General features: G+C 36.7%; 1 protein-coding gene across 8 annotated transcripts in view; it reads left to right on the top strand.

Moving 5' to 3' along the window:
• CBLB (Cbl proto-oncogene B) overlaps positions 1 to 24,276 on the top strand; it is a 221,157-nt gene that overhangs the window by 76,552 nt on the left and 120,329 nt on the right. Inside the window, exon 1 of one of the 8 annotated variants that reach the window (XM_042956255.1) lies at positions 22,733 to 22,833. The exons of the other annotated variants lie outside the window; for them this stretch is intronic. The gene's annotated coding sequence lies outside the window, so the exon portion shown is untranslated. Of the gene's footprint in view, positions 1 to 22,732; positions 22,834 to 24,276 lie in introns of those variants that run through there. 8 annotated transcript variants of the gene reach the window in all.

The following is a 24,276-nucleotide window of genomic DNA, read 5'->3' as shown; positions in this document are numbered from 1 at the left end:
CCCTCTTACAATCCAGGGAACCTCCTCGTTTTCCTCCAGATATCCCTGCAATCCTTCAGGATTCTGCCCTCTGCTACAGCCCAAAGTGACCTGCTAACAGAGGTGGAGTCCTGAGCTTGTCCCCATTTCTGAGGCATGTTTTGGGGGGAAATCCTGTTATCCTTAATTCTTACTCTTAGGAGTTTTAACAGGCTTTATTGTTGTTGTCGTTAGCTTAGAGTATCTTGCCCAGGCCCAAATAATGCCAACAAAGACAACAACTTGCAGAGTCGTCTTCAAGATGGCAGTGGGCCAGGCCCAGCCTGTTTTAAGAAGTCCCCTCACTGTTCACAAGACCACACAGACTGAAGGAAGAAGGCCATTTCATGTAAATGAATTCAGTGATGTGGTTAAGCACAACAAAGTTCTTTATAAAATGAAAATTAAAATTTTTCAGACCTGTCTTAATGCTTAATGCTTACTTATAAAGACTAAATGACTAATTGGAGTAGCCATTTGTTAGATTACTCATTCTAACCTTTGAGTTCATTATCCTTTAAGTAGCAAAACATATGTTAAATAGTCTATAATAAATTGAAATATTAAAAATGATATGCCTGCTCATTAAAAATACTGTCTTTTCCCACTTTTATAAGTACGGTATTTAACACAGTAATTAAGTATCATTTTAGTCTCCTGTACCTGGGTTGCAAGCTATTAAAGTTATAGGCCATTTATGTGTTAATAATGGCTGCTGCTGCTTTTTATGTTATTTTCCTGGGTGCTCTAAAGATTATTTTTATTACTAAACCAATATTTCAGTGACAGAGAGATATAGTAAATCCTTTGTAAAATTTGGCTTTCAACCTGCTCAAGTCATGAATGATTAAAAAATTTTTTTTCATGAAAACTCATAAGTCAGACATTCAAACATAACACATGTTTTAAATCCCTTTGCAGGACTAAAAAAAGTCCTGCAAATAAATTATTTGCAAATAATTTATTGCCAAATTGGCTTATGCAGGATTTTTTAAAAAAATATTCTGAGGTATCATTTTCTCTCTTCATGTGGTTGAATACGTCAAATGGGTCATTAGTCTTTTTTAATTACATATTCATTTGACGGTCTTTCACAATTTGTTTTTATGTTTATTTACTCAGTTTGATTTGTGTAGTTGTTTGCTGACACCCAAATTATGTCATTACGTGTCTTCCTTTTTTTTCTATACCAATTCTATAAATGTAATTTCTCAGTAAATGAGACCATATTAGGGATTTATTGAAAAATTATGAGTAGGATAATTTGGGATATTACTTGGCTTACAATTTTGGATTGGGGTTAGTGGTTTTATATAGATTTTGTTTTCCTAGAAATTTGTAATCCCAGGTTTTTGTCAACACACCCATTTAAAACAGTTAAGTGCTTGCCATTTAAAGAATTCTAAAGTTAATTTTTCTGTAAATTAAATGTGAGTCTTGACAGTGATTCCCAATCATGGCGGTATGTCAGAATCACCTGGAGAGTGTTAAAAGCAATACCAGGGCCTTGATACTCTGAGGCTGTGATTGACTTGGGCTGGAATGGGCCCTGACAATGATGGGCTGGCTATACATACCCCTCAGGTGATTCTGATGTGCAACCCAGCGTTGGAACTGTTGAGTGTTGGAAGGCACCTGGAGATCTTCTTACTCAGCGTTTTTCAACCTTGGCTGCACATTGGAATCGTGCGGGAAGCTTAAACAGCTCTGATATTTGGGCCCTACCCCCAGAAGTTTTAGTTGTTCTAGGATATTGCCTGAGCATGGGGATTTTATAGAATAGTCAGGTGATTGTAGCACAAAGGCAAAACTGAGAACCACTGGTCACCAATTTTTTTTTTTTAAGATGAGGAATCTGAGACCCAGACCAAATACCTCTATCCTCCACAACACTTTAATAGACTCGTCCTTCTGTAGTCTTTATTTAGCATCTTCATGAACTTAAGGGTGTATTTAGGAAATATTTGTTGAATGAACAAAGTAGACTGTAAACTTCTAGGGCAAGTGTGTTGCAAAATGTGCAGAATTAGCGGCAGCAACAGCTTCTGGGAAACTGGTTGGTAAAGCAAATTCTCAGTCTACCCCAGAGTTACTGAATTTGTCCTAAGGTAAGGATTAACATACCTTTTGTATTCTCTGAAGGACCTAAAATAAGAGAATAAGATACTAACATTTATAAAGTGATCATAGATGCTAAGTAGTTAGTACTTTACAAATATTAGGACCATATTTAGCACTTAGTATGTATATCAGTTTGGTTTTGCTGCACAGTGAACCTAGTGGCTTAAGAGAACAATTATTTATTATTCCTCTTGATTCTTTGGGTTGGCTGAGTGGTTGCTTTGGTCTGGGCTGCTCAGCTATGGCTGGACTGCCTAGGATGGTATCCCTTTGTGTGTGTCTGAGGCTTCATGTGGGTGTCTGGAGCTTCTCTTCATGTGTTTCATCCTTAAAGAGGATAGCCAGGGCATGCTCATAAGATTGCATAATGGTTCTCAGCAGCAGGAGAAGGGAGCCACGGCGGCGCAAGGGCTGAATAAGCCTCTGCTTCTGCATAAGCCTCTGCTTCTGCCGCACTTAATAATGGCTCATTGGTAAAGCAAGTCACATGACTAAGCCTTGCTTAAAGCAGTGGAGCATGAGTTTCCACCTCTTGATGGAGGGAGCAGTCACATTGCAAAGGCATGTGCATACAGGTATGGAAGGAATTTGTAGCTGCTATGTAATTTATTCAGTAAGTATTTGTTGATGGATTACAACTTGTTTATTCTTCATAGAATATTAATGGCCTAAAGGTACAAGATAGATATCCTCTGAAAACAAAAGGGACATTTTAAGAGAAGTAACTTTGTGATGGTTTGTTCACATCTTGCTCTTTTTTTCATGAAGAATTGTTACTGCTTCTGCAGGAAAAAAGTTTTCTGGGGACATCATTTTTTTTTTGTTTGTTTAATTGTGCATCTGTAACAGAAATGGGTGCAATAGATGACAGGTTCGAATTTTGAGATATTTCAGTAGAGCATCCTTTTTTTTTCCTTTTAAAAATATGATTATGTGGATGTTTGTTTTGGAGTTTTGTTGCAGGTCATGGAGTAGGTTTATCAGTTACAACAATAGCCTTAAGACTGTAAACACCTGGGGGCGCCTGGCTGGTTCAGTCAGTAGAACACGAAACTCTTTCTTGATCTCAGGGTCCTGAGTTCAAACACCATGCTGGGCATGGAGCCTGCTTTAAAAAACAAACAAGCAAACAAACAAAAGACTATACAAACCTGACTAGTTGGGTATGTGTATGTGTTGGGTATGTGTATATGTGTGTGGGGGAGGGGTAATTGGTATAGACACTAATTCAAGGTACACAGTAAAATCCTAATTCCTAGGAGAACATTCCTTCACCCTGTGTTCACATCATACCTCAAAATATGTTTTATTCTTGTCTGGATTAAAGGGTGAATAAATACAGAAAATATGGAAATATATAAGTGTAAAGAACAAAATAAAAATCACATGTATATAATCTTACCACTCAGCGATAACATCGCACAAATGTTGTTTCAGAATCAAATGCTGAAATGCTCTTGTTTCTCTGCTTATTATACAAATATGTTAATTGTAGATGGGACTAGTCTGTCTTACAAGGTACTAAAGCTTCTGAATGCAACTACTGCCTTATTTAACAAATGTGTACCAATTGTACCTATTATATGTAGTTAATAAAAAGAAAAGGACTGTCAAATTGTAGCTTTTCTCTGCTTACCCTGTTTTTTAGAACAGCTACATTAAAATTCTTGTTTGTTTTCCCCTACCCTTTATTTTGTTTCTTTGTTTATTTTATTAATTCCTTATTGGTGTTTTCCCTCTTTGTTTTTCCTTCATTTTTTTCTTTCATTAAACGTTGTTTTGAGAGAGAGAGAGAGAGAGAGAGAGAGAGCATGTGCACACGAGAGAGAGTGTGAAAGAGTGTAGGGGGGTTTGAGCAGTGAGAGAGGGAGAGAGAGACTCCCAAGCAGGCTCCGTGCTGTGAGTGCAGAGCCCAATGCAGGTCCCAAACCCACGAATCGTGAGATCGTGACCTGAGCCCAAAACAAGAGCCAGACATTCAGTCGACTGAGCCACCCAGGTGCCCCTCCTTTATTTTCTCAATTGCAGGGACCTTTTGCTTTCTTTGTTCTTTCGTATTAATTATCACCTGTTCTTTTCTTCCACTGCTATTCTGTTCTTCTGCATTTCCATCTTTATTATTCTGGTCATTTTTATACACTTCATTTTTCAGTCTAGACATGTTATTAGATTTTGAGAGATTAGCAACAAATTATCACCCTGGGGATCTCTTTTCATTTTTCACTATTTCTTTTTAGAAGTATTAATGTTTCTTTTAAAAGGAATTGGGTCCTTCCTTGCTGCTTCATCCTCCCACTGTGTGGTACTCTTCTGAGGAGTCCAACTTAATCAACCTTTTGCTTTCTCTGTGATGCCCTTCCATCCCCAAACACAACAAAACCATAAATGCCTCCCCAAATTCCTGACCTCCTCACATACATTCATTCACTAACAGATTTTGACATCTAAGCTGCCACTTTTCATTTGAAACCTTGTACGTTTGCTTAAACTCATGTCACTCAAAATAAGCAAAGGGGAACAAAGGGTAGTTCTTGGGTTTTAAAAGAGGAAGTTTTCTTCCCCACCCCTAATCTGAATCTCTGACATCTGGTTCTGACTACAGATGGGGGGAAAAAAAAAGACTTAAATCCCCATTCAGCCTGCTCTTACCCTCAAACAGTTTGATTTCAGATAACATTTCTATTTTTATTGTGGTCTGAAGGGTCAGATGTTTTGGTTAATGACTTGTAACAGGAGATCTAAAGGTGGTGCCCGATGCCTTATGTTTCTCTGAGTCGTTGTAATGCAGCATGCCAGCATTTCAAACTTCTGGAGAGGGCTAAATTGAATCATCCTTTTAATGAAACTCTGAAAGAAAGAAGTTACCATTGAGCCCCATGTGTTTTTGTCTTGTTTTAGAAACAATAAAAACCAGATCTGTTTAATTCATCTACACATTAAAAAAATCTACTAGTTTTAGAAACAAAAACCAGACTTTTAATTCATCTACTATAATATAATTTGTTTTTATATTTTAACTTTTGAACAGGTAATGAATTCACATAGGCAGAATTCACATGGTGGTATTGTGTATTTTTAAAACTACACATTAAAAAAAATTAACTAGTGCTTTGCATCTCTTTGTTCAATATAACAAGTTTAAAGTAGCATTTTTAACTAAGATACATGTTTCATAATTTCCCAAGAGTATTCTATGTGTACTTTGTCTCTTACAATATCTGCGTTTTTAATAATGGGTGTTCCCTTAGAAGGTGGTTGGGACTGGCTCCTCACCCGGCACCTGACACCTGCTCAGTAATTAGCCTGTGCCTTACTTTTACCATTGTGGTGGATACAACCAGGGAAAACCGCCTTGCTCAAGATGGAATAGGTTAATGAAAAAGACAGAGCTTCCTTTTCTCAAATTATTCTTTCTGCTTCAATGTACAGAATTAAAAGATACCTGAGAGAGAGGGATTCATACCCAAGAAAATCAAGCTGTCCTGAAATCTGAATTAACAAATTACAAACTTAAAGTGGGCCTAATTTTACCTATGTTGTTTTTCATGTTTATCTTAGAAACTCAGAAGTATTTTGTTTTTTGGGAAACTGAATTTTTATTGAAATTTTGAGTTTATTATGTGAAGTTAGTGGTTGTATTTTTCAAGAGAAGGAATATTAATTAAAAAAAAAGTGTGGTATCCACAGTTGCAGGTTGAAAAGATGATGAGCCAGCTTTTTCCTGATATTAGCCTCAATTCATGGACTTTGGCAGTTTCACATTTTGCTTTAGGGATGCTAAAAGATAACCTGAGGCATATCAAAAATCTTAAAAGTTTGAGCAAAAATCAATTAAAATCTGGCAGAATACAATCTGGCAGAAAGAAGGGAGCTCCAAGGAGCTTTAGAAAAGGCAGGATTTGGGGGCAGCTCTCTGGCTTAGTCGGTGGGGCATGTGACTCTTGATCTCAGGGTCATGGGTTCGAGCCCCAGGTTGGGTGTGGAGCTTACTTAAAGATTTTTTAAAAATTAAAAAATAAAAGGAAATATTTTTATAGGTAGAAGGGAGTGGGGATGAGGAAGTTATATGAGGCAAAAAAGCAGATTGGTTATTCCAGGGTTATTTTACTTTAGGGGATGGTTAGGGGTCTGTTAGAGTTCGTAACTAGTACCAGTGAGCTGATTCTTGATTAACTGGTTTAAGATTCCATTTCTGGGAGAGCCAAAACTGTAATTAAGACTCAGTTTGGTGACATGGGATTTAGCATTTGGAGCTCCATTTGGAGATGCTTGTCTTATTTTAATGGGGTGAGCTTGGACTGAAAAGTAGCCAGTGGGGAGGTCAGTCTCTTGAGGTCATAAGCTTGTGTTTTAAGCAGTGAATGTGAAGAAAAGAGCAGAAATCTTCCTCCTCCTTTACCCAGAGAGTGGGGGGAAATGTGTATGTGTGTGTGGGTGTACGTACATGTGTGTATAGAATATACATATCCACATATTTATGGACATCTATATTAATAGGTAATATATCCATATATGATCTAAATAAATATTGAGAACTGAAGTCACATAGTATACACTTTTGAATCTCTTTTGCTCAACATTATGATTGCGAGCGTCATTGCTGCCTGTTGTAGTTCGTTCATTTTCATTACTGTTTGGTATTTTGTTTGGGGAATATTTCACTATCCATTCTGCTATTCACGGACATTTGAGTAGTTTCGGTTTGAATAATGTTGCTGTGAAAGATTCGAGAACATGTCTTTTGGTGCAGATATGCATGCCTTTCTGATGGCTATATATCCCTAAGAGTGGAATTGCTGGGTCATAGAGTTTGCATGTATTCCAATTTATTAGAATATATGTATACATTTTTGACATTTCAGTATATTTATTTGGTATCTGTTGCTAACTTTCTTGGTCATTTAAAAGTGAGTTATGGGTTGATTAATTGGCCAGCCCACAAAAAAGTATTGCCCATTTATATTCAGGACTAAATGTATTTGTGGTTTCAGTATAATTAAGGGTTTAAAGACTCATTTCTTAGCCCCTGATTGGCCTGTAATATTGGGCCTGCCTCAACCCTTTTGGGTTTTTGGTTCCACTTCTATAAATGAGAATATAGGAATAATTATATGATTTGTAATATGATTTCATCTCTACATTTCTGTGTAGTTATTTTGAAATGTCCACGAAAATGTGACAGAAGTGTGTTTTTGTGATCTGCTAACTCAAGGAACAAAACTACGTAGTAGTGAGTAAGTAGTAAGTAAATAAGTAAGTAAGTAAGTAAATAGTAAGTAAGGGATATGCAGGGATATATTTGGGCTTTTCAGTTAACAGGCGTGACTTTTAATAGGCTAATTCGTATAGGACCCATGTTAAAATGATTTTTTCCTTACATGGTAACAGTTTTCAGGAAGTTTAACAGAATGTTTGAAATTACAGTACTAAGTTTTACAATCCAAATAATTTGATAACCTAGAATTTCATGTCCAAAGAAATCTTTGAATTGTGTGTTAAACTTTCAGTTGAGCTAAATGAATCAAATGGGGATCATTGTGTATGGTCTTATTTTTAGTGTTGGCTGGGTATATTTCAATAATTCATTCTTTTTTCCTATGGCATTTTCCCATGTATAATCGGTATTTGTGAGTCAGTTTCAGAGTTGGAGAAAAATGAGCAAATATTTAATAGATGAATAATAATTTGTTATCTGCAGGCCAGATATAGTTCATTTTTGTGAGAACTTGTCACTTTTTGTTTCATTTCTTTTCAAAGCCTGTAGTGTGTCCCTAGCTCAGTTCTTCGCTGTGATTAGGGACATGTGGAGGATTTGCAGCATGAAACTTTTAGAGTCTGTAGGAGTCTCTGAATTCCTCCTCACAAAGGTTCCTCAGACCCATCCCTGGCCTGGAACTGGAGGTCATGGCAGGCATTTTAGTGAATCTTTCATGGAGTTCAATTTATTTCATTTTAAGGAATACAATTTTTTTTCCTGAAATTATGTCCGTCTTATTTTTTTTTTTTGGTGGTGTGAAAATATTATTTAATATCAAATACATGACAGGTTTTGTGCTAATGTCCTTTAGTGAAATAAGTAGAAATCCTATGTTAGTTTCCCCTATTTTTGTTATTGTTAAACATTTCAAGGTCTTTTAAATAAAAACATCCGGAAAACAGTTGGTCATAGAACATCTTCCCCCATCGGCCCTTTTATATTGAAAAGGTTAGCTTCTCTGCATCATAATTTTTCTGAGCGCCTTGGTTAATTTTACCCTTGATTTATTACTCCAAGCTGGCCTCTCAGAGAGCACTGGGCATGCTATATGCTCAGTGCCAAGAGAGTCTGTTTCTGCCTTTTACTTTCCTTCTCTCAGGTGCCAGAATGGAGTAGCATCACCCTTAGGATAACACAGCTGCTCCTTTCAGACTTGGATGCTCTCTGGCCTTGTTCCAGCCTGTGGTGTTGGGAGCATCACTCCCCCACAGGCAGTGCCAACATCTTTCTCTCTTTGATTAGAGGTTCTCATGATAAAATTAGTTAGCTTGGCTTGATTGACATTTTCCAAGGATATTTATGCTGGTGGATAGGCAGGGAGGCCCTGATTGCTCTTTAATTATTAAGTTACAGGGAGACTTATAGCAGTGGGAAAAATTAGTTCTAGGTGGAGAAAGCACTTCAGTGGCATTTGGAGAAGATATTTTTAATTTTTCTGCTGGCAGAGAAATTTCTCTACTCTCCCCCCACCCTTTTGTTCTTTTTTTTTTTTTTTAAGTTTATTTATTTGAGAGAGAGAGAGAGAGAGAGCGCGCACATGCCAGCAGGGAGGGGCAAAGAGAGAGAGAGAGAGAGAGAGAGAGAGAGAGAGAGAGAGAGAGACTGAGAATCCCAAGTAGGCTCCATGCTATCATTAGGGCACCTGATGTGATCCCATGAACCCCTGAGATCATGACCTGAGCCAAAACCAAGAGTCAGAAGCTTAATTGACTGAGCTACCCAGTGCCCCCCACCCCTTGGTTCTAAGGGTAGAACCAAACATAGCAAATAATTGCTTTCATTTAGGAATCTCAAAGGTTAATGGTGATAGCTCTGCCTTCAATAATCTCCCTCTAATTTGCTCCTTTTTCAAATTAGGTGAACCACTTAGGCTGAACTATGATGTGTGTGGTCATCTTCTATTTCCTGTGGTAGGAGGAAGCAAGCCTTCTCTTTGACCTCTGGCAATATATTAACCACTCAGAAGAATTTAGTTCTCTTAGGATTGAGATGTGGGGGTGAAGTGGGGCGTGGTGATGAGGTTATTATCGGCCTGATGTTGATATTTACGAATGTGCAAAGTACAGACTGTTCCAGGACTGGGCCATCCAGGACTCAGGGTGAGTTCTTCAGGGCTATTGAGCAAGAGTGATGACAAATGAAAACCCATCAGTAGTTGCCCTTGAGTCTGTGCTAAAAGAGAAGCTAAATCATTCCAAAACAATGACTTTCCAGCCCTGTGATGACATTAGCTGACTCCTAGCACATTGGCTGTGTCATGAGAGGGATGGATAGATACGTGATTTGGAAAACAGAGTGGAATCTTTCACAAATCTCTAATTAGGTACTTAGATCTTGAGGCTGCTTTCGATGCAGTTTTACTTAGAGGTAGAACAATGAAAAATAAGAGATCTTTTGAGGTTCCTGCTAAACCAGTATATTACAGATGTTAAGCATGCATATGAATCACCTGGGGGTCTTATTAAAACATAGATTCTGATTTAGCAGTTCTGTGGTGGAGTCTGAAATTTCACATTTATAACAAGCTGTGAGGTGATGTTTCTTTTCTGTTGCTAGTCCAAGGACTGAAGTTTGAGTGTAATTGTTAGACATTTATTTTTGTTCTTGCCCTAGATCTTAAATGTTGAGCTGAAACCTATGGCCCAGTAAATAACTATTATCACTCATTCTTCTTCATGTTTAGTCTTTCTTTCTTACCACGACTATGGAGATGCTATTCATAGTGAAGAAGATAATTTTATTTTTCCCTGTGGTATATATATTATAGGTGTATCATGGGAAGAACAGTGATAAATAATAGGAACAGGATCCAAATTAAATCCCCAACCAACATACAGAAATTCCTTCTGAGCAGAAACCAAATGCCGGGCTACACATTGCTATTTGCAGACATCTCCATGTGGTACCATATTCACATGTGTGTTATACCTAACAGATGTCTGCAAAACAGATTTTTGTGACAGATTTTGACACAGGAAATACATCAGGCTCCATAAAACTTAATGGAAAAATGTATTGCTTAACTGCAGTCCATTTTTAAAGAACAGATTACAGTGTATTCAGTGGAACCATTTGGGTCTTACTCTTGAGAGCTTTGGCAGGCCCCCTATCCAGAGAATTATCTACTAGAATGTCACCTGGTGGCATGGTATTTGATTGGCTATTGATAATATTTGTGTTTGGGGTTGGCCATACTCAGTTCAGTATTCTTATTTTAAATCATGGAAAAGGACACATTTCTTCACTAAATTTTTATCTGGTGAATCATTTCTGGAAGTGAGGGAATTACTGTGGTATTTTGAAATAGAAACACATCTTTTCAGATGTGCTTCGGCAATGTGATCTCTGAGCCTGTTTCAAATGGAAATACACCAGAGGCTGAGAGCCTGCCAAAGTAGAACATCTGCTTCTAAGACATAGGCTTCTGGTGCATTCCTGTCTGCATTGCTATTATTTTCTTTTGCTTGTTTTGTCAGTTTGTTAAATCTAGCTTATATTCCATCAAGGACACAAGTAAGAAACTCTCAAAATTCAATTATCATGACAGAAATCTTCAACAAAAGCTTTTAAATTTGGATAACGATCAAAGAATCCCTAGTTATTAAATTACACCTTGTGATGCATTCTATTAAATTTTTGTTTTTGTTTTTGTTTTTTCCAAACTCTCCTCAGATGCAGCCCTCCCTGATGGAATTATGGTCGGATATATAGATAGACCTCTGCATCCTTAGCAGCCTGGGTAGATGGTGGGCCTCTGCTAGTAAAATGGGCAGGCCCAGATAGGTAGGAAGTTGAATATCTATAGCATGGTCTTGTTACCCTATCAGTCTCTTCCCTGAATACAGATTACTTCTGAGCCTACCATCTGTCACATTGCCAAACTCCTGTACCCCCACAGGCTTGTCTACCAGGCTTGCTGCTTTTATCTGACCTGTTCTTCTGCCTTTCCCGTGCCTTTCTGTCTCCTTTTTAAGAGGCCCAGGGTTGAGTAGTTTCTTCTGTTAGCTTCTGTGTTCCTGACGCACATTGAATGCACCTCAGTTATACAGGTACACCATACTGTAAATGTGTGTTTTTAAATATAATTACCCATTTAGATTATAAACTCCTGGAGGGCAGGGGCATAACTGGTTTTCATCTTACTATCCCCACTGCTTAGTGTTAGTGGCAGGTCATAGTAGTGTCTCGAAAATATTTATTGAGTGAATAATTTTATTTAAAGTCACCGGAATTCCATGTATCTGTATATATCTATGTAGATATAGATCAGAATCTCTATGAATATGAAATTATTCTAAAAAATAGGGAGAGCTTAGGTTTGTACAAACAAGCTAGACTTTCAGAGAAGTAGGGAGCTGCATTCTGAGTAAGATCTTCCAGCAAGTGAAAAGATTAACTGGTGCCTCTTTTAGAGCCTCATCTTTTTGGTTTATTTGTATCTTTTCTTTCTCTCCTAATATTTGATTCCTTAAGAAATACTTGATTAAGCAGAAAATAAAACTTTCATAAGTTAATACACAATCTATCTCACATCATTCTGATGTTTAACTGAAATATTAAAAATGGTTTCTACTTTTTAAAATAATTGGATTTTCTTATTCATGTGGAGTTTTAAATGATAGGTATCTCCAGGAGAGGAATGATGATTGATTCTTGTGCTTAGTGTATAAATTAAATTTTGCAAGTTTTGGGTATACCAGTACATCTGTTGAATAACAATTCACTAAAAAGCATTTACATGGTAGACAGGTACAGTGATCTGTTAGCAGCCCTCTTAAATGTCTTCACAAGTGACATTATAATGATGATTTAGGTACAGCTGAAAGCTGAAAGAATTATGCTTAAATAAAAAAATCAGTGTGTATACTTCAGTGTTGATAAGTAAGGGGTTATTAATAGTGCTTGACTTTTAAGCAGAGACCCCAGTGAATAGAAGTAGATAAGCCAAAACCCAGGATGATTTCTTATCTAGACATATGTCAAATCTAGTTACGTTAAGTCGTCTTCCGAACACACGGGATTTAAGTGGCAGCTCAATTAAAAGACCTTTCTCTACAGGCTGTAAACATTTCAGGTCTTTGCGTACATTTTACATTCATATAATAATACTAAGGGGATTCTCTACCTTTGAGCATTTACTTGTAGAAATTAAGTCTGTTGTCAGTATAAATCAGTGGATTAACCTAATGGTGTTTTCACAGTTCAGTTCATTGTGTGGTTATATAAATAAATATGTTTGGGAAATTAACTGTAGTAAATTCCTTCCGATCCAAGTTAGAGTAGGCTGCTTTCAGTTAGTCCAGATTTTGTCTAAAAATATCTCTTGATTGGTTGGTGTTAGTATCAGAGAAAATATAGTGCTTGAAAACTTTATAATTTCCAATGTGTAAAAATACTTTGTTAGGTAGAAATACAGCTTTTAAATAACAAGTTTGATGTTTTTTAATCCATGTCATTTATTCATATTGACAGAAGAGTGTCCAGTCCTTTCAACTGCTGCTATTGATGATGATAATGATTATCATAATAAGTTGATAGTACTTAATAATACTAGTAATAATGATTAACATTTATCCAATGCTTGCTATGTGTCAGTTTCCTAAGCCAATTATTTGCTGCCACATATCAAGCCACCACAGAACTTAGTGGATTAATTTAACAACAATTATTGTTTGTTATGATTTGGTAGGTTGACTTCATATGATGTTGGCTTGAGTACTGGCTCAACTGGAAGGTCCAGTGCCCTCACATACCTAGCATGTGTTGCTGCCTTGCAGCTGGGAACACACTGGGTCTTTCTGCATGACTTCTTGGGCATCCTTATAGCATGGCAGCTAAATGCCAAGAACATTTTCTAAGATGCAAAGGCAGAAACTGCAGATCTCTTAAGGCCTAGCTTGGGAATTTATATAGTGTCATTTCTACCACATTCTATTGATCAAGGTGAGGCATAGCCTAGTCCAGGTGCAAGGGGAAGGGAAGTAGAAACCACTCCATGATGGGAGGAGTGGTAAAGAATTTTTGGCTATCTGTAATCCTCCACAAATCCAATGAGATTAGTCCTCATATAATTCATATCTCAAGAGATGAGGAAACCATGGTTTAAAAGGTATAGCTTAGTACTCAAGGTCATTCAGTGGTACTAAATGGTTTAAACTCAGGTCGAGGTTAGTTTGACTCTGGAGCTGCCCCTTTTAACTAATGTAATATACTGCCTTCAGAGTATAGGTAGATTCGATCTATTTGTCTTTCTACTCCAAAACCAAAATCTGAAGGAGTTTTATTGATGTGGTCGTTATTCTGTTTGCAATCATACTGAAATAGTAAAGGGATTTGATTCATATTATTGATCAGCCACCATGTGGTAAACATAATAGTCTCCCTAAATTTGGATATTTCTAAACTCTTGATTGAGATGAAAGTTAAAATTCTTAGACCTGTTGTTATCCTATGCTTACTACACATATTAGCACATTTCCTTACCAAGAACAAATAAATAAAAGTGACTTTTTAAACCATAAGTTTCCCAGTGGGCATATTCTATTTTAGAAGTCTACATTTTTCATATGGTTTCAATATTCTAGAGTTTACTATTCATTAACATGAAACAGAGCTTTTACATTGTCTTTTTTGCTGTTACTTCTGCTGCTTTGCGGTTTTCTTTCTGTTGAGAGCCAGTGTTGTTCAAGGATTTCTTTGTTGAAAAAAGATAAATGTCAGAGACGCCTATTATGGTAAAGAACAATAAAAATTACAGCTTCCAAATATACTAATGATTTTTTGTATTTACTGTAACTTCAATTCTATGTTCGGTTTTTGTATCCTGACTTAAGGATTTCTGCAGTCCCAGATGGAGGCATATTAAAGGAAGTTTGTAAATTGGAGAGATTATATAGCACCTTATACTTCATATTGGTTGCAGGCTATAAAATGGATTCACAATTTTTATCTAAATCATATGGGCTTTTTTGTGCCCGGTCTATCTAGTCACCTCCTACCGGCTGGAATAAAAGTGATGATAGATTTATAGAATGTTATGGGACCTCAGAAATGATGTACCACAATCACCTCATTTTATAGTGGGGAAAAATCTGAATAAGAAGTTTTCAGCTGTTTTTTCATATCATGAAGCAATGAGACAGAGCTGCGTCTAGAACCCTACACTACCAGTGTCCTGTTTTCCTCCACTATATTATAGTATTTCCTTCATGAGGCTTGTTATTGGAAATGTAGAAACCACTTGTCTAGAAGATCCCATCACCTCCACTCAGCTACAGAATAAGTTAAATCCAGTTGAACTTTCACCAGTTTAAGAAAATCTTAGACCTTAAAAAAAATTTTTTTTAATGTATCTCTCGTTTCTGTGTTCAGAAAGTTTAAAAAGTGTACAGTGGTCCAGGGAAATCATACTGCTAACAGACATGTGACAGCCATGTCTTCGTATGATTGCTTTACCTTTTTGTTTTTCATTTTGAAAGAAAAAAAAATTTCTCACTATATTCATTGCTTTAAAAACCTTAGCATTTCTCTGTGAGGCTCTAAATTAACTCCCCTTCTCTTGACTCATTGCCATGTATACATATCATATATTTGGTAAGCTGAAGAAAAAAATGTGGGTAATTGAATCTTTTGGTCATATGTAACTAGAAATTACTTTCACGCTGTTTCATGACAAAGAATATATGTGACGTACTAACTTGTCTGTATAACTATCAAACTGTACTCCTGAGAAGTAACTCCACTTGAATTGTGTTTTTTAAGCAGACTATTTTAAAGGTAGGAGATAAAATCACCAACTACATTTAAAGATAATGAGACTGAAACAGATTGAGATGACTCCTTATTCTGTTTAGCAGTATTCGATTATTTGACCTTTGTAGTCCCTGCTTAATGCTCTAAAAATGTGAAATTGTAATTGAGTTCTTCTGTTAGAGAGGGATTTGGGAAAGTACTAGTGTGCCATTGGTGGCTGTACTGTGGTCAAAAGGCTAATGCATTTTAGAAAATTGGGAATCAATGGTCAAGAGGTTTGGGGTGACTGTACCGGAGATGCTGCTTGACTTGACTTGAAAGCCAAAGCAGCCTAGATGCCAGTGGGGCCTGTCACAGGATGGGGACATTGCAGTGGGTGTGGAATTCTACTCACTGTCTGATACATACATCACAGATTTGCTCGAGAAGATCAGTATAATGACTCTCCGAAGACATTTTTGTTTCTTGTTGAAAATTGGAAAATTTAAAGACAAAATTATAAAGAAACCATTTGTAAATTACCCAGAGATTACTACTGTTTGTATCTTTTTGTGTATATCCTATAGTTTTTTTCTATTTATCTATAATGTGATATTCAGCTTTTTAATAGAACTAAGACTATACTGGGCATACTATTTATTATCCTTTTTCCCCTTCTCTCTTTTATGTCATACACATGCACATACACATTCAGTGTGTTATAATGTGGTATCCACATGAGATTATACCAAAAATAAATGAGAATTCCTTGGAAAAACCGTGTTTGTATTTCCCCCAACCATTTGAATAAAGATAATTCTAACCCAAGGAGAAGAGATGTAAAAAATATCTTGTGATTTTAGTTTTCTTCTGCTGGTCACGCACAACATGAGCACTAGAACTTTATTCTCGTTTATCTTTTACTTGCTCCAAGAGAGCAGCGTTGAAGTGGGGCAGAGGTATCAATTAGGAAAATTTCCAGAGCCAAAGGAGGAAGTAACTGTCAGGAACAAGTAATGTGATGGGAAACTATGTTATGCTTCCTCAGAAAGTACGACAAATGTTCAATTTAATTGAGGTTCTGGAAACTATACATGGGGGATATAGCACTAATTTCCTTTAGCTTGCTGGTGTGATATTTCCATTCATAAGGAAAATTAAAAAAGATAAGGGAGGAAAGATCTTAGGACTTCTAGAACAAATGTTGTTTTTCTAATTTAGAGTCAACCCCCTGATTTTTAATTCTTTATTTTTAAGTCTTTATTTATATTGAGAAAGAGAGACAGCATGTGAGCAGGGGAGGGGCAGAGAAAAAGGAGAGAGAGAAGCCCTAGTAGGCTCCACGCTCCTAGCACAGAGCCCAATGTGGAGCTTGAACCCATGAATCGTGAGATCATGACCAGAGCTGAAATTAACAGTTGGAGGCTTAACTCGACTGAGCCACCCAGGTGCCCCCAGATTTTTAATTCTTAAAGCAGCTTTCAGTAAAATTTCTTTTCATCAAAGTTTGGAAAGTTGATGCCTTACTGTGTGGCATTTCTACTGTTTTTATATACTGCTTCTATTTGTATCTGTTCGTTGGCACTGTTTTGGGGTCAGGAAAAACTTTCTTATTTATAGTTCTTAAAATGTCATGAGCCTTAAATATAACACTTATTGAATATCTATTATGCATAAGAAGCTTTTAAAAATATAATAAGACTTTTCATTCTCCAAAAAAAAGAGTTTTGCTCTGATGGAAGTGAAATGCAATGTGTATATACATAATCATGCTGCTCTTCAGAGAGACTATTGGGCTGTGGCAGGTAATGTAAAGTGGTGGACGTGTGATAGATCACACCTGAGAAAGGAATACAGGAAAGATAGCGTGGGAGTACTTTTTTTTTTTTTAATGTTTTTATTTTTATTTTTGAGACAGAGAGAGACAGAACATGAACAGGGGAGGGGCAGAGAGCAGGGAGACAGAGAATCTGAAGCAGGCTCCAGGCTCTGAGCTGTCAGCACAGAGCCCGACACGGGGTTCAAACTCACAGACTGTGAGATCATGACCTAAGCTGAAGTCGGACACCCAACCAACTGAGCCACCCAGGCACCCCAGCATGCGAGTACTTTGAGATAAAATTGGTACAAGTGGAAGCTCAATAGGCTGAGGCATGGAAGCTTTGTATCAGAGAGAAGGAAAGGATGGGTCACCCCAAGGTGTGGAGCAGAGAAAGCAGGAGACAATTTGAATAGCTGGAGGAGAGCACACAGAAATGGTGAAAGAAATGGCAAAGGGGGGACACATGGGTGGTTCCATCCATTAAGGGTCCGACTCCTGGTTTCACCTCAGGTCATGCTCTCACAGTTCGTGAGTTCGAGCACCACATCAGGCTCTAAGCTGACAGCGTGGAGCCTGCTTGGGATTCTCTCCCTCCCTCTGTCTCTGCCCCTCCCCCACTCGTGCATGCTCTCTGTCTCAAAATAAATATACTTAAAAACCAAAAAAAGAAATGGAGGAAGGTAGCTTTGTCCCACAGATGGCAGAAATCCCTGAAGGAAATATTTTAGGAAAAAATTTAAACCATATTTTATTAAGTAAAACCAAAACAAAAACCACCTTTGAAGTGTCAAATGTGATGAAAAATAAAAATTGTGGGGTAGGGAGTGTAACAAGTGAAAGATAATTAAGAATTTTCCATTGGAAACAATACTTCTAATTGAGTAATTCAGATTACTACTTCACTGTAATTTTTTTTTGGTAGTTTACAAGGAATTGCAAAGAACAAAAAAATAAATCTAGATTAAAAAAAAAAAAAGAAAAAGTGTTGCTTCGGAGTTCACTTTGTTGATGAGACTTGTCTTTTATCACATTACGCCGGGTCATCAAAGTATAGTTTGAACTTCTAGTGTTTCTTTTGAAAAAGAACCCAACAAAGAAAACAAAGTTCTGTGTTCTTGTTGCTTCTGTATGAATCTCACAGCAACGATGACTTCACTTAGTTCACAGAACTTTCATTGTATTTTATCTTAAATAAAAAAGGATGTAGGAATGGATTTTTTCTTTTCTCTCTCAAGTGATAGACTGGTCTACATTTTAAGATTTCTTTTACAAAAGGATACTTGTTAAAGACTAGGTTTAATCAAAACACGTCCAATAGTAGAGAGTTTTCTTTATTGAAGTGGATATTGTTAAGCCTTTAAACCAGTTGAAAGTACTAGTGATATCGTACTGAAGTATGTTCTCATCATAAATTTTCCACATAAAACTTGAAATCCTCGAAGAGATGTTGTTAATCCCACTTTGGCATTGCCACAAAGTTAAAAGAACTGACCTTAAAGCAATTATTTTGGAAGCCTTTTTGAATATATTGAGATAAGGTTTGTTGTAGTTATTATCTTTATGTAAACTGTCATAATCATAAGAAATTTCAAAATCCACACAAATGACCCCATTCAACCTTGGAGTTATCTAATTCCTAGGTGAAGTCCCATTCGCCTTACTGTACCTACCCATTGCAGGGCTACGTTCTGGTCAGTTCTGTGTCACTCCAGAAGTTGTAAACTCCTCTGCTTCCCTCACTGATTACCACCTTTGTTCTGGTTCTTTCACAGCATTATTCCCACTGCATTGTCCTGTGCCATTGGAGATGTCTAAGCCCCCTAAATTTATGAAGAGTAGGATTGTGCCATCATCCTTGCATTATCAGTGCCTAAACCAAACCTAGTATATATAGATACTCAAGATTTGTGGAATAAATGACTGAATGGATGAACCCAGTTCTTGTCTATTGCTTGCCGTGGAAGTGTAAAGGGCTACCATTGACAACTGTTGATCTTGATAAAGTGAGAATGATGATTTTTGCCTTAAAGTTGGCCCTCAATTTAATGAACAATAATATATGGGAGAAGAAAGAAAGACTAATGATAGATACTTACACTTTTAAAGAGGTGGTGGGTAGAACTAATAATAACTCTTAATTATTGTTTTAAAATTTTGATGTGTTAGGGTCTTACCTACATGCCTTATTTACTCGTGACAACTCAGTGGGACAAGCATTTTTATTTAAAATTTTGAGGGTGAGGAAACTGATGCAGACTGCTTCAGCGACTTGTTCAAGAGTACACATATAAACCTAGTACTGTCCATTTCAGGGCCACACTCCTTAATATAGAATAGTTGACAGATGAAGCAGAATATCTTTTGAATATCACCTGGGAATTTGTCAAAGGATATTATATTTGAACATAATAGGCATATTTCATGCTTGAGTTAGGCTTAAGTAAGGCATTTGTAAATTGTCCATTTAAAACTGTTTTGGAAAGGAAATCTATTTACTGTGAGAGCAACATCCTTAATTTGAGAGATGGCGTCTTGCTCTTCTTAATAGACCTTTGCAGGCAACACATTCAGGAGTATATGCCACATCGAGATCAAAGGATGCCCGGCGTTCATCTTCCCCAGCCACAAGGTAGGGCTTGGCTTTCCCAGCCATGTTAGTGGTAGGTGATCCATTCTTTAACAAAGGAAAAAGTCTTTCCTTTGTTATCCAACTTAGTGCAGTTTTGGGACTGACATGGTTTGCTAAATTCCTTTTTAAGCAAGCACTTCAGTTTCTAAGAATTAACATGGGGAAGCTTGAGAAATTATCCTTTCCCCTGCAACTCTGGTTAGTTTCTGCTCACACTCTTTACTCCTCTCATGACTTGGGGTGGACTCTGAGTGTTTGTTGGTATTTGGACTTGGAAGCTCTGCCTCACACTCCCTTGGAAATATTGGAAACTTTAAAGCATTTGGGCAGGGAATGGGTAAGATCCAGTTTAATTTAAGGCTCTCAGGATCCATCTTAATAATAGTCTGTTCCCATGAGGGAGAAATGAAAGGCAAGGCTTACATCAGCCTAGTCTCTTCACTTTCTTAGGAATCTAAATGTTCCCAAGGTCAAAAACAGTGTGAAATAACTCTATACACCCATCTTGGAGGGCACTACATTAGAAATACGGTGAATGGAAATTGCTCTTTAACTGGACGTGAGTCTCATTTTAAGTGCTACTGTTTATATTCTTTATGTCCTGCCTTTCTTTTCATGTTGAATTTGTTTCACCTTGTAAAGATTAAGAAGAGCATGTTCTACTTTTTAAATGTGAGAATTGAATTAATGGTTTTTAGATAAAAAATGGTCCCCTGTTTTCTTCTACCAAAGGTAGTACATGCCCACAAACTTTAGACCTCACTAATATAAAGTGTCATATGAAGTTTTTCACTAATTCAGCATTTAAAGCTTTTTATTTTTTCCTTGATTTATGACACAGATGTTTCTTGAAAAAAATGCAAGGACTATATACAGTCTGATTAGATCACATTCTTTGTGTCTCTCTCACATTTAGTGGAGGCTACTAATCGAATCCTGATATATTTTTTATGCATTTTTCAAATTTAATTTATCATGTCAAGACGGCTATGTGTTCGGTGTGTTGACCCCGCCGTATTGCATCATAATAATCTGTTCATGTCTCTTTTTCCCATATGATGTGCTGTGTTTATTAAGGGTAGGATTGTATTATCCCTCATCATCATGTGCCTCCAGTCTCTTAGGATGTTGGCTGTAGCCACTTTAGGCTACTGAGACTTACTTCTAAACAGGGAAACTCCATCATTCCAGAAGTCATGCTAATTCCCTCTGGTTCAACCTCACATTCTGTGCAGTAATGTAATCTGACTTTTGGAGAAATTGATTCATACTGTTTTGAAGAAATACAATATTAGGTGGCTGAATCCAGGAAAAAAAGAGGTACCTTGCTGCATGGGCAATATTGACACTGCTGATGCATCCTTTTTAAAATAATGCAGCTAGCTTTCCTTCTCATCCACCCTTCCTTCCTCTTCTTCAAGTTTCCTCTAATATCAGCATCTTTACTGGTTTACCCAGTATTGCCATCTGGAAGCTACTTTTTGATCACTTGGTATTTCAAGATATTCCTTTTCTGAAGCTTATTTCTTAATAAACGAAATTTCACACAAAACCAGTATTAAAAATGGCGTAGCATGTGCTGATTAATGGGAGATGTAGTAATTAGTCAAAATATCTCTGATGTGAAAGTGTTGCAGAATTCTTTGTAAAATTAAAGTTACGTTTACAAGGTTATTGAGTCTTTGTGGACGAGCTTTTTTACTTTTTTAGATGTTTTGGGGTAGGGGGGTTTTGATGATAGAAATACACTCTTAATTAGTAATAATCAAATCCTTTATTAACCACTCATCATTTTGGTGTTATGATGAGCAGCAATCAGTGGGCCTAGGGAAAATTGGCCAAGTATGGAAATTTTTCATAATAAGGAAAAAACATTTCATCTAGAAAGAAGATATATTGTTGTTGCCTTTCTTCCTCCTGTGGCTAAATGGTTAGAGATAATTATATTCTTGGATTTTGTTTTCAAAATTGGAAGTTATTTTAAAAAAAGTGAGAAGGGGAATTAAAGCACGTAATGTATAGCAAAATAATATTAAACAACAACAAAGCCCCACCGTTATTGAAAAGACAAAAACCATATGCTGTGATAATAAATTTAAATGACATTGGATAGTACAGTTAGATGTCAGTTCATATCTTGTTGTGAATTACAACTTCTAAAAACTGATCTTTTAAATAATGCATTTCCAGGGTGATCATTTACATGTGTATGGTATGTGCATGTATTTAAAAACTAGATATAAAATAAATACAAATATATATTCTCATCTGTGAAAATTAAGGTAATACAACACTGTTGCATTCACATATTTTTAACAACTTGAATTTAAGTTTCTTTAAAGACTAAAGGCAAAACTATATCTTTTTCTACTGCCTTAGTTTATGCAAAATGTAAAAAAAAATGTGGTGATCCACTTGCAGGAATTAAGAAAGTTGAACTCTTACCTACATTTGATAATTTAAAACTGATTATTTAATTTATATAGGTACTAGTGATTACTACAGCTTCTAGACTGTAAATTATAAAGATAAAATGTTAGTAGTTCTGCTTTAAAGTGTAGTTGATCACATAGCTGAGATGGGTAATCACTGGCATTGTGCTTCAGACTTTAGATGTAACAAATAAAAATGAAAAACATTTGGATATGATTAAAGAACAAAGGCATAAGTGGATGGAGAGCAACCAATTCAGACATAAGGAACAGTTGGTTTACCCTAATTATAGCCATATTGATGTTTTCTTTTTTTTTTCCCCTGTATCTATCAATTGGAAGTTTGGTGGAAAATTAACCCTTTTGCCTAATTATATAAGTAAATTTGTTGCAGATTTTCTAACATGACTTTATGTTCTTCCTTCAACTCAAATTTCAAAAGTCAGTTGCAGCTTGTACTGGCCACATTTCTTCCCTTTGATCTAGTTCTATAGTTCCGTTTTCATTTCCTACAGCTGAATTTCTTGTATCTACCATACATACTAAATGAGGATGTATTGACATAAATGATAAGATCAAAGTTGACTAAAGAACTTTCACATTTGGATTAGGCTGAATGGTGTGGCAGTGTGGCTGAATCTAAGAAAGAAAATAATGGAATATTATGTATAACCGTAATGACTTTGCAGATTGTTTACTGTTGCTAAGCATTAAAATATGGCCTAAAGTTCTGATTCCTCTTTGTCATAAGTCTTCTCATAGATTATAAACATTATGGAAATTGGGACAGTTTTGGTTTTCCAATAGAGGTGAATTCATTGAGGTATAGAGTACTTTATACTATTGTTTTCCTTTCATTCCTATTTTTCCTGCTTTTTATCATGAGTACCTTCCTTTATTCTGTATTCATCTTACATGGGAAGTTATAGGTTCCTTTTCTAAATGTTTTAGAAAGAGTGATACTCATTGACATTATTGACAGGTGCATATTGTGTGATGTCTTTGGTACCTAACATGTTTTTGCTTTTATTTGAGAGTCATTAAACACAAATACATGAATGAAAACGGGGTAAAGAACCATATCTCTTAGTGTCATAGGCTTATTGAAATATTGTATAGTTTTAAATGCATTGCAAATGTGATGGCTTTTTCTGTTAATTATCCTCTATGTTTAGTCCTAAAGCAATTGCCTCCCCCTTCTCCTCACCCTTGGCCCCTCACCACACACACAAAAGCAGCTGAAGCTTCAAAATGGAAAGATATTATATATATGTATCTACTGAGTTCTGGTGATTCTGAGTAAACAGGAATATAAAGAAGCATGGTCAGTTCAAAATTGAAGAGCTCTTTAGTGTTTTGTGTTTCAATTGCTTCTTTACTGGTTAACTCCAGCAGTTTTGGGCTGATTAACATTTTATACAGTTCTTACGAAGTGGCAGGAAGGAGTGCAGGTGATAGTAGTATTCTGAAGTATGAATCATGTCTTAAACCCTGCCAGAATCCCCAGAACTTACCATGGTAATTACAGTGAAGATAACACCTGCCTTTCCCAACATTCTAAACCACTTTTTTCATACTACCATAACTTTTCCTGTCTTTTTTTTTTTAATGTTTATTTATTTATTTAGAGAGAGCGAGAACACAAGCCGGTGGGGGGGAGGGGGGGCAGAAGAGAGGGAGAGAATCCCAAGTAGGCTCCGTGCTGTAAGCACAGAGCCCGGTGTGGGGCTCGAACTCACAGACCGGGAGATCATGAGCTGAACCAAAATCAAGCGTCAGACGCTTAACCTACTAAGCCACCTGGGTGCCGTGTACCATAACTTTTTTTCCTAAAACAGATTTAATCATATGCTCTGTCTTTTTAATCCATTTTGGTTCCCTGTTCCTTCTAGCAGTAGCTCCTCACAAGGGGAGTACAGTAGAATTGCTCAAGGAGCTTCTGAAATATGAGCATATCTGGAGCCCATCATCAGAAACTCTCATTTCTTAGTGGGAGTAGAAGCGTATTTGACAAAAAGTTTGGTCATTGTTCCAGATGCCTCTTTATTTCACGTCCTCACCAAACTTTCTCATCCTGTGTCATGCCATTTTCTTCCATCTTTTTCTGCTCTTCTCTAGCCATGCTAAACCTGGAAATGACATAAATAGTTCTATTTCATCCCTCTGTACTTTTGTATAGAAGCTGTTGCTAATACCCTGATACCTTCTCCTTCCCTTCCCTTCCTCCCTTTCACTCCAAGTCTTTCATCCGTCAAACTACTTAATT

Source organism: Panthera tigris, chromosome C2 (assembly GCF_018350195.1).
Source record: "Panthera tigris isolate Pti1 chromosome C2, P.tigris_Pti1_mat1.1, whole genome shotgun sequence".
In the NCBI taxonomy this organism is placed as follows: domain Eukaryota; kingdom Metazoa; phylum Chordata; class Mammalia; order Carnivora; family Felidae; genus Panthera; species Panthera tigris.
This window is presented reverse-complemented; position numbering and strand designations above follow the sequence as displayed.